Below are 10,561 nucleotides of genomic sequence, written 5' to 3' on the forward strand. Positions count from 1 at the left end.
GAGAGAGAGAGAGAGAGGAACGGAGAAAAGGGGGGAACGGAAAATGAATGTTAATGACAAACATACTCTGTTTACGCTTCCGATTGGGTTTCTTTGTTTTTAGGTTTTTTTCAGGTGGGAAGTCACGGGGAATTATAAATTTTGTGCAGGGCGAGGCGCGTGGGTTAAGAGACTTTTTAAAAGAGAAAGAGAAAGAAGAGAGGGAGAGGGAGAGACGGAGTGGGAGTGAGAGAGGGGGGAGGTGAGAAAAAGGGAGGGAGGAGGGAGAAAAGAGGGAGTGGGGTTGGGGGAGGAGAGGGGGCGGGGATATGGGTGGAAATGGGATGGGGAGGAGGGGAGAAAGGGGAAGAGGAAGAGGAAGAGGAAAAGAGACTGGGGGAAAGGATTGGGAGTGGGAAGGGCGGGAAAGGTAGGAGAGGGTGGAGGGTGGGAAAAAAAGAGGGAGGAGGAGAGAAGAGAGAGAGATAGAGATTTTGGAAGAGGAGAGGGGAGAGAGGGAGATGAGGATGAGAGGGGTGAGATGAGAGGACGAAGATGAAAGAGGGAGAGAGGGAGAGAGGGGGAGGGGGTGAAAGATAGAGATACAAAAGAAAGAAAAGAAAGCGAAAGGCGTTCGAATATGAATCGCTCTCCCGAGTAAGCTTCAGGGGCTGTTCCGTCCCCGGAGCCGTCGGCTTGGGGGCGGGCGGGGGAGGGGAGGGGCCCGGCGCGTAAAAGCCGATTACGGGGGCGGTTTTGAAGCCCGTTTGGGAGCGGCCCCTGTGGGCGGTCTCGCGGGAGCGGGTTTTTTTAATTAGGAAGATTGCCGGCCCTGTTTTTAGACGGCTCCAAGAATGGGGGCGATAAAAATTTATGATCCCCAGGTGCCCGGGCAATTTGGGGTTTACGTGCTGCCGTTCGCTCGCTCTTCTCCGCGGGGCGTTTCCTGCCCTTTTTTCCTAATTGTTTTATTTGTTTTTAATGCGCTAATTTGTTTCTTTTTTTTTTTTCTTTTCTCTTTGTTTTTTCCATTTTCTCTTTTCTTCGATCTGTCGAAAAGAACGTCAGATTTCGTTTTATGCTGCCGGGGGGAGGGGTGCAGTACCCCTCCCTTTTCTCTCCTTTCTTCTTAGTGGGAGGGGGGGGTAAAGGGGGGAAGTAGAGCGGGAAAAAATTAGCGGGGAGGAGGGAGATGCAGCAGGGAAGGAGCAGTAACAAGAGCAGGAGTAGGAGTCGTAGTAGGATGAGAGGGAGGAGGGAATGGAAAGGGGGGGGGGGGTGTAGTAGATGTAGGGGCAGGGGTAAGGAATCTCGTCTTTTGAGGAATATTTGCCATGCGTAATGGGTTCGGCCGGCGAGTGAACACCGCGATTTTCCTTTTTGCTTCTTCGTCCTCTCTCTCTTCTTATCTTCTATCTTCCTCTCTCTTCTTCTCTCTCTTCTTCTCTACTCTCTCTCTTCTTTCTACTTCTCTCTTCTTTCCTCTTCTACCCCTTCTTGTAACCCCCTTTTAACCTCCTACCCCGCCCCTAAAAGGATAAGAGTTTCCTTCCTCCTTGCATAAAAGAGGATTGTTTTATTTATGGGGGGGGGAATTTTTGGGTTTGGGGTTTATAATTTGGGGGCCGGGGGGTTTGTCGTTGGGTTTGGGTTTGGGCAAGGGGTAAAGCAGGATTTGTATACGGGGGATGGGGCCCCTTATGCACTCATTTAAATTCTTTCATTCGCGGGGCAACATACACGACACCGCACCCCCCACAAAAAACAGGGCAAACACGCCACACACACCCACAAACGACACGCACACCACCACACGCCACACAAACACAAACACAAACGTACCTCCGTATGTAAATAAACCTTCCCACGAACAAAAAGGCCGTAATTTGAAGAGAAAAAACCCCAAAATTTTTTTTATTTAAAGACTCCTGGCCATAGAAAAATACGTGAAGGATGGCAAAAACTCAGTTCTATAAAAGAGGTCATTAACATTAAATTACAAATTTTATGAGAATAATTTTCTGGGGGGGGATCAGGCAACACAAATCCCCCCGGGCTTTTTTTATTACTGCACGCGCGAGGTTTTTGGGGTGTTGGGGCGGTATGTTTATGTGTATGTATGTATGTATTCATTAAAGTGTTTCGTGTAGTAAATAGTATGTTTTTGTCAAATTTTTTACAAGTATAAATTTTTGTCAGTAAATAATAAATGTTTGGGGGTTTTGTTTTGTATGTTTTATTTGGGGTTGTATGTAATATAAATTAATTGGGTTTGTGTTTGTGTGTGGTTGTAGATGTATTTTTGTATTTGTTTTTGTTTGTATTTGTGTTTTATGCCGCAGTAAATAAAGCGACGGCACTCATCATGTAACACGCAAGATTGATTTTATTATCCATTGAAGCAGGTGATAATTTTTTTTTTTTTTTTTTTTTAAATTTTTGATTTTTCCTTTTTATTTTGTTTTACTTTAAATAATTATTAAATTTTTTTTTTTTACTTCTAAATTTTTAAATTCTTTTTGTATTTTAAATTTTTTATTTACCTTTTAACTTTTTTTTGTTGTGCTTTTTACATTTTAAGAGTTCTATATGTACCTTTATGAAGTCGATGCTGAGTGTAGCAGGGAAACAAGTGGGCAGACGATTGCCCTTAACCGACAAGAGCGCGAAGGAGAAAATTTTCCCCAATATCTTTCCACAAGGGCCATCCAAGTGCACTGGAGGAGGGAGCCATTTGCACGTGATTTTATTCTGGTAATTTGAATGAGTGGAAAAGGTGTTGACTTGCATTTTATTTTTTCTTCTTGGATTTCAGGGTACGTGAAGCTCTAAAGGTTTATGCCAAAGAGGGCGGGAGTCGTGGCGTGGAGGTAAGCAAAAGGAGGCAAGGGGCGGGTTTGGCTAACCCTCGTCCTTTTTTTTGTCGTTGTCTTTCGCTTTCGTCATCTCGTTCTCGTTTTCTTTTTCTAATGACTCCTGCCTCTCCTTCTCACTTTTTCGTTCTCTCTATTTTCTCTCTTTTTCCATTTTCCCTCACGTTCTCCCTTCTCCTTCCCCTTTCCTATCCTTACCTTCTCCCCTTTCCTCTCCTACGCTTCCCCCTCCTTCCCCCTTCCTCTGTCCTCTTCCTCTACCTCCCTCCCTCTCTCCCTCCCTCCCTCCTCTCCCTGCCCTCCCCTCCACACTCCGCCTCCTCTCCTTTCCTTCCTCTCCGCCTTCTACTGATCTTTGCCTATCTCTCCCTCCCCTTTCCCTCTCCCTCCCTTTCCTCCTCGCCCTTCCTCTCCTCTCGCTCTCTCCTCACCTCTCCCTTTCCTATCTCCTCTATTCTCATTTATAAATCCCCTCCTTTTTTCTCTATCTCTTTTCTCTCCCCTCTCACTCCACCCTCCCTCCCTCTCCTCTTCTCCCTCCTCACCTCCCTCCTCCCTCCCTCCCTCCCTACCCTCCCTCCTCCCCTTCCCCTCCTCTTACCTCCCTCCCCTCCCTCCTCCTCTCCTACTCTCCTCCCTCCCTCCTCCCTCCCCTTTCCACTCCTTTTTTCTTCCTCCCATTTTCCTTCTCTCTCATTTCTCCTCTTACCTCACGTCTTCCACCCTTATTTTCTGCCCCCTTCAAGCCGGCCGGCCACAGGAAAGCCTTCTCTTTCTCTCCTTCTACATTCTTATATACATCTCTCTAAATCCCCTCTATTTTATTCTTCTCTCTACCCTCCCTCCTGGCCACTCCCTCTTCCCCCCCCCCCTATTATTTTTTTTTTCCCCCTCCTGCCTCCCTCCCTCCCTGACCCTCGTCCTTCCCTCCCTCCTCCCTCCCTCCCCCTACCCCCCCTCCCCTTTCCCCCGTTTCTCCCCCTCGCACTTAGGCCCCTTTCCCCTGGGACCGCCTCTTTTCGCCGGATTGGCGTCATGTGCTTTTCTCGGACGCTATCTTCTTTGGATCTGACTTTTTTTAATTCGTGTCTTTTTTTTCTTTTCTTTTTTTCTTACTTTTTTCTTTTTCTTTTTTCTTTTTCTTTCTTTCTTTCTTTCTTTCTTTCTTTCTTTCTTTTACTTTCCTTCTTTCTCTGCTCCTTTCTTCTATTACTTCTTTTCTTCTTCTTCTCAACTTCTTCTCCTTCTTCTTTCTACTTTAATCTTCTCTCTTCTTCTTTTTTTTCTTCTCTCTTCTCACTTCTTCTCTCTTCTTCTTCTTTTTCTTCTTCTTCTTCTTCTTCTTCACCATTTTCATTTTGTTTTTTATTGTTTCTTATTTTTTGGTTTTATTATGTTTCGCGTTTCTGTGCAGCTTTCTCTCTATTACCTTTTCTGCTAAGTCTCCCTTTTATTTGATCCTCTTATTTTCTCCGCCTCTTCTTTTATTAATTTTTTTCCCTCATTTCTCGCTCTTCTTCCCCTTTTTCTGTCCTCCCTCCCCTCCTCTGCCTTCCCTTACCCCCCGTTCCATTATCTTCCTTCCCCCTCCCCCCTCACCATTTTCTACTTCCCCCTCCCCCCTTTTCCCCTCTTCTTTTCCCTTCCCTCTTCTCTGCTCCTTTTCACCTTTCACTTTATATATTTTCTCCTTGTTGCCCTCCCCCTTCCATTTCCTCTCCCTTTTCCCTTCTCTCCTCGTTCCTCCCCTTCCCTTTTCTTCCCCCCCTTCCCCTTCCTTCTTTTTCCCTCTTCTTATCCATACCCCTCCTCTCTCCATTCCTTCTCTCTCCCTCCCGACCGCTGGCGTCGACCTGCGAATTGATAATGGCTGACAGGGCGGAATGAGGAGTTGCGGGTTCATATTGTTCTTGGATAATTCCGTCAAAGGAGCCGTGGTGACGTGTTGGTGTCTCGCTTCGTTTCTCTTCTTCCTCTTTTCTTCTTCTTTTCTTCTTTCTTTCTCCTCTCTCTCCTATATTCCTCCTTTTTTCTCCTGTTTTCCTCTCTCCTTTTTCTTCTCCTCCGACTTCCTCCTCTCCTTTTTCTTTCCTTCGTTTTCCTCTCCTCCTTTTTCTCCTCCTACCGTCTTCTCCCTCTTTTCCTTTTTTTTCTCCTGGTCATCCTACTTCTCTCTCCCCCCTACTCCTTCCTCCCTCTCTCATTCCCCATCCTATTCCTCATTCCTCACATCCTACTACCTACTCCTTCATCTCCTCCTCTGCTCCTCCTGCTCTCTCTCCTCCTCCTCCTCACCTCTTCTCCCCCTCCTCCTCCTCCTCCTCCTCCTCCTCCATCATTCCTCCTGATGAAGCTGTCGATACGCGCATCAGCGACGCGGCCCGCTGACTCGTCTCGATATGACTGGCAAATAAGACCCGTGATTATTGTCTGCCTTTGTGCATGGTGTGGGCGGGCTAGAGTCATTTTTGCTTTCCTTCCTATTTTATTTCTTGCCTTTTTTCATTTCCCTTCTCTTGATTTGGTTTTCTTATGTTTAGTATATTTTCTGATTTCTTCGTAAAATATATTTCGGGAAGATCATTGTTGGTTGATATTACACAGGCAAAGAACCGGGTCTGTGGCGGATGGAAGTCGGTACTGCTGTTGTCTTTCACAATGGACATGCGGTAGAATTTTAGGCCATGAATAGAACCTTCTGGAATAAACGCGTCTGTCATTCACAAAAGAAGAAAGCTTTTTTTTCTTTTTCTTTTTAGTGTATAATAAACATTACAAAGCTTTGAGTAGTGAAACGGTCTCTGTCACTCAGAGAAGAACGATTTTTTTTTTCTCTGAAAAGTATCTTTTAAGAAGAAAAGGGACAAAGGCAAACATAGCTACGGGGGGGAGACTTCTGTCAAACGGAAGAAGAAAAAGTTCGGTCCTGGGGGGAGAAAAAAGAAGTTTCTTTCGGAGCCCATCGGCCGTGTATATACTTATCGGAAATTAATTACTTTCACCGAAGAAAGAAAAATGCAGGCGACTTTCTTCTTTCTTTCTATGTCTGTGTTTTTCTCTATCTTTCTTTCTCTTCTTTTTTTGAGTGAAAGTTGGGTTTCCATTAGAGTTTAAGAGAACTTGAGAATGGTTTCGAAGCGATAAAGAATTTAGTGTGGATGTTAAGGGCTGAGAGTTTAGACTGTTTGTTAAGATGCTGTTTGACACAAGGGCCGCTCCTCTGTAGGGTTCGGTTCATGCGGTTGGGTGGCTTGGGTGCGTTATTTCGTGTGTGCGTGTGTGTGTGTGTGTGTTATATTTTGTATGATTAATAGATATTTTTTTATTTTATCTATTTTTTTCGATTTTTCCACTTGTGAGTTTTTGGCGTTTTTTCCCTTTACTCTGTGGGGTATTTTGTCCTTATTATCTTTTTATTGCTTTGTTGCTTTTATTTTTCTTATTCTTCTTGTGTTTTTTGTATCATTACATATCCATTTCTATTGTTTATTTGTTTATTTTTTTCACCCTCACCTTACTCATTTATTTTATTCTTTCTTTATCTCCCTCCCTCTTTCCCTTTCTTTCTCTGTCTTTCCCTTTTCTTTCGTGTTGGCCTTGGGTTTATTCACTGAGCAAGCATTCTACCTCTTTAGCCGCCCGTGTAGCAGTGATTTGCGTTTGACTCACGAATTCCGAGTTTATTACTCTTCTCCGGAAAATCATACAAAGCCAATGCCCGTGTTTGTATTCAGAGATTGCACTTGCAACCGGACTAGATCCTGCAAAGGGGAGGGAGGCAGAAGGGAGAAAAGCAGGGGGAGGGGGAGGGGGAGGGGGAGGGGGAGAGGGATAGGGGAGAGGAGAAGGAGAAGGGGAAGGGAGAAAAAGGAAAGAGAGGAGAGGGGGAGGGGGAGGGGGGGGGAGGGAGGAGGGAGAAGGGAGGGAGGTGAGAGGGAGGGCGGAGGGAGGGAGGGGAAGGGAGAGGAGGAGGGAGAGGGAGGGAGGGGAGAGGGAGGGAGGGAGAGGGAGGAGGGAGAGGGAGGGGAGGGGGAGGGAGGGAGGGGAGGGAGGGGCAGGGAGGGAGAGGATGGGAGGGAGAGGGCGGGAGGGAGAGGGGAGGGAGGGAGAGGGGAGGGGGCGGAGGGGAGAGGGGGGGGGGAGGGAGGGAGGGAGGGATGGGGCGGGAGGACGGGGAGGGAAGGGAAGGTGGGAAGGGAGGGGGTAGGAAGGGAGGGAGGGAGGGAGGGAGAGGTGGGATAGAGAGAAGCGGAAGGGAAGAAGAGAAAGGAGGATGATAGGGAGAGGAAGGGCAAGATAGGGTGTCGGAAGAGGGGATGGAAAGAATAAAGCTAAGGTGATAAAGGGACGAACAGATATCGGCGACAATGGAAAAGGAGAATAAATAAAAAAAAAAAAAAACAAAAAGAAGGAAAAAACAAATTTCAACGTAAAAAAAAAAAAAGAAAAAACAAAAGGAAGGGATAAAAGAACTGAAGGGGGAAGGAAAAAAAAAAGAAAAGGAAGAACCGGAAGGTGTGCTAAAAAAAAGGATGGAGGGGAGAGGGGAGGGGAGGGGGCGGGAATGAGCGGGAGAAGTAGGAGAGAAGGAAGGGAGGGAGGGGGAAGGGAAGAGAGGGAGAGTAGGAGAGAAGGAAGGGAGGGAGGGGGGAGGGAAGAGAGGGAGAGTAGGAGAGAAGAGAGGGAGAGTAGGAGAGAAGGTAGGGAGGGAGGGAGGAGGGTAGAGAGGGAGAGTAGGGGAGGAGGAAGGGAGAGGGAGGGAGCGAGAGAGCGAGAGAAACCTTATGCAACCCTCCGTCGACCTCTAAGTTCACAATGGTTCCTGGATCTTAAAGTGTTGCATTTGAGAGTTCTTTGTTTTTTTATCTCTCTATTTCTCTCGTTTGGCCGATGGGAAATGCAATATTAGAAGAGGAATTGGATATTTATTTGTTTATTTGTTTTTTCTTCTTCGTTTTGGGGTATTTTTTCTATCTTTAGTGAATTTTTTTTTTTTTTTTTTTGTCGTATTTCATCGAGCGAAAGGGAACGCCACGAGAGGGCAGAACGTTTTATATATTTGCGTTTGTGCGTTTTTTTTTTTTTTTTGCAAACGTGGGAGAGATCTTAAAGTGTTGCATTTGAGAGTTCTTTGTTTTTTTTATCTCTCTTTTTCTCTCGTTTGGCCGATGGGAAATGCAATATTAGAAGAGGAATTGGATATTTATTTGTTTATTTGTTTTTTCTTCTTCGTTTTGGGGTATTTTTTCTATCTTTAGTGAATTTGTCTTTTTTTTTGTCGTATTTCATCGAGCGAAAGGGAACGCCACGAGAGGGCAGAACGTTTTATATATTTGCGTTTGTGCGTTTTTTTTTTTTTTTTTTGCAAACGTGGGAGAGATTGTATAAAAAAGGTGTGTGTGTGTGGTGGTGGGGTGGGGGGGGGGGGGGGGTAGGCTTTTTGTGACTTTGTGTGTGTGTGTCTTTGTGTCTGTCTGTATCTATGGCTGTGTCTATGTGTTTGTGTGTGTCTTTGTCTGTGGCTGTGTGTGGATCTATGTGCGTACGTATGCGTTTATATATGTGTATGTATGTGCGTACTTATGTGTGTGTATGTATGTCCATGTCTGCGTGTGTCTATGCGTATGTAAAGGTGTATGCCCCTCTAAACCCGCGTGTATGCGTGTGCCTCTCCCTGTGCGCGCGCGTTGTCAGGTGTGTGTGTCAGAGTAGTGACATTGGTGGACCGCGGGATGGGATGAAATGTTGGAAAGTAAGCCGAGTAAGTAATTGGATATGCTCGCTGGGGGATTATTGGTCGCGGTTGGGGGGAGCTTGGAAGGGGGGAGGGGGAGGCGGCGGCAAAAGGTAGGGGGGAGAGGGGTGGAGGGAGTGGGGAGGAAATGACGGGGGGTGAGAGGGGGAGGGCGAGGAGGGCGGGAGTGAGGGTGACTGGAGGAAGGGAATTTGAAAAGGGGCGAGAAGGTAAAGGGAATGGGGGTTGAGGGTGCGGAGGGGTGGATGAATTAGGTTAGGGTAAAGGGAAAGAAGGCTAGGGTTAGGGCAATTTAAAGGGGTAAAGGGGGGGGGGAGGGGGGATAGGAGGTTTTAAGACCCCGATTGAGAAGGAAGGGATACGGAAGAGTGGGGGAGGGGGGGTAGGACGGGGAGGAAGGGCGGGAGTGTGGATGGGAAAGTTCATAAAGATAAAAGATATAAGGGTTGAAGATTTGATAAAGATAATGAAAAGAGAATGAAGAAGAAGAAAAAAAGCGAGAAAGACGATGCAGACTCACATCACTTTTGAGAAGATCGAACGCGAGTAAATAAAAAGAATAAACAAAGAAGGCAGAGTACAATAACCCTTCCGATTGCATAAAACGGAATACAATACCCCGTTGGACTGAATGAAACGGGCCACAATAAACCTTCTCGATTGAAGAGAGAGCAGCGCCATGTCGGTGGGCGGGACTAACAAAAGAGGGGGGTGGAGGGGGAGGGGCAGATGAGGATGTAGGTGATGTGTGTAGAGGGGAGGCTAAGGGAAAGCTAAAGGGGGGGGGGGGTAAGGGCAGAGTGATAGGAGGCTTTAAAGGGGAGGTCTTGATCTGAGGAGTTGCACAGGGGAGGCTGAGGGGAGATGTAGGTTCTTGCCTATTGTTGGTCTGTTGCACATGCTTTGGGCCAAGGGAGGCTGCCGTGGGAAAATCCTTCAGTTAGGTAAAAGTCAGGCGGAAAGAAGATTAAGAAAAATAAACCTTTTTCGGTTCCCGGTTGGGTTGTAGTTTGAGGCTTGATTCAGTCACGTGTTGGCATCATAGAGTTATTGAAATGGGGTGGTTGAGCTGAATCCTTAAGGTCTGTAGGGACTTCTAGTATGAGGCGTCAGTTCGTTGCATGTTGGGCCTTAGGTTAATGAAAGGGGGGGGGATCGTTAGGGTGGTTATTAGTGAACGGGAGGAAGCGTGGGGGCGAGAGGGCAAGTTATGGGTGCAAGGGAGTGGAGGTTGCTCTCACGCCCTCCACCACGAGGCAAGGCCGCCCTCAGCTCACTCCTTATGGCTGGGGGAAATATATTCTAATTTGTGGCAAATAAAAAAGGAAAGATATCGTAAATATAAATTATTATATCAATATAAGCAAGTAAATATATTAATTATTTATAAATAATAGTTCATTTACGACGATGACGCCTATGTCCTGAGGTCGTTTCAGGTTTCTTTTTCTTTTTTTTTCGTTTTTTTTCTTTATTTGCGCATTTTTCTTTTTTTTTCTCTTCTTTTTTTTTTATTGTTATAATTATCTTATATTTCATTCTTCTCTCTTCTTCTCTTTTTCTTCTTTCTCTCTTTCTTTTCTTTCTTCTCCTCTCTCTTCTCTCTCTCTCTCTTCTTACCACTTTCTTTATTTATTATCCCTTGGCTCTCTTTTGAGTTTCATGAATAGGTTTGTAGATTTATTCCTCTCGCTTTTAATTTTTTTTGTTGTAAATAATTGACGTTTTTTCTACCTCTCCCATACTCTCTTCTTTGTCCCCATGACTTTTCTTCCAGTCCAACGGCCCAAACTTTTTCCCTTCTTTTATTGTCTCCTTTCTTTAAATCCAAAATAACTTCCCGCTTCCTCCCCACTTTCTGCTCGCCCACCACAGTCTTCCCAATCCTATCTCTCCCACTCCACCCCTCCCGACGTCCCGACTAGAACTTCATTTAAAGTTCGCCTTTTTTTTT

Source organism: Penaeus chinensis, chromosome 32 (assembly GCF_019202785.1).
Source record: "Penaeus chinensis breed Huanghai No. 1 chromosome 32, ASM1920278v2, whole genome shotgun sequence".
Lineage (NCBI taxonomy): Eukaryota > Metazoa > Arthropoda > Malacostraca > Decapoda > Penaeidae > Penaeus > Penaeus chinensis.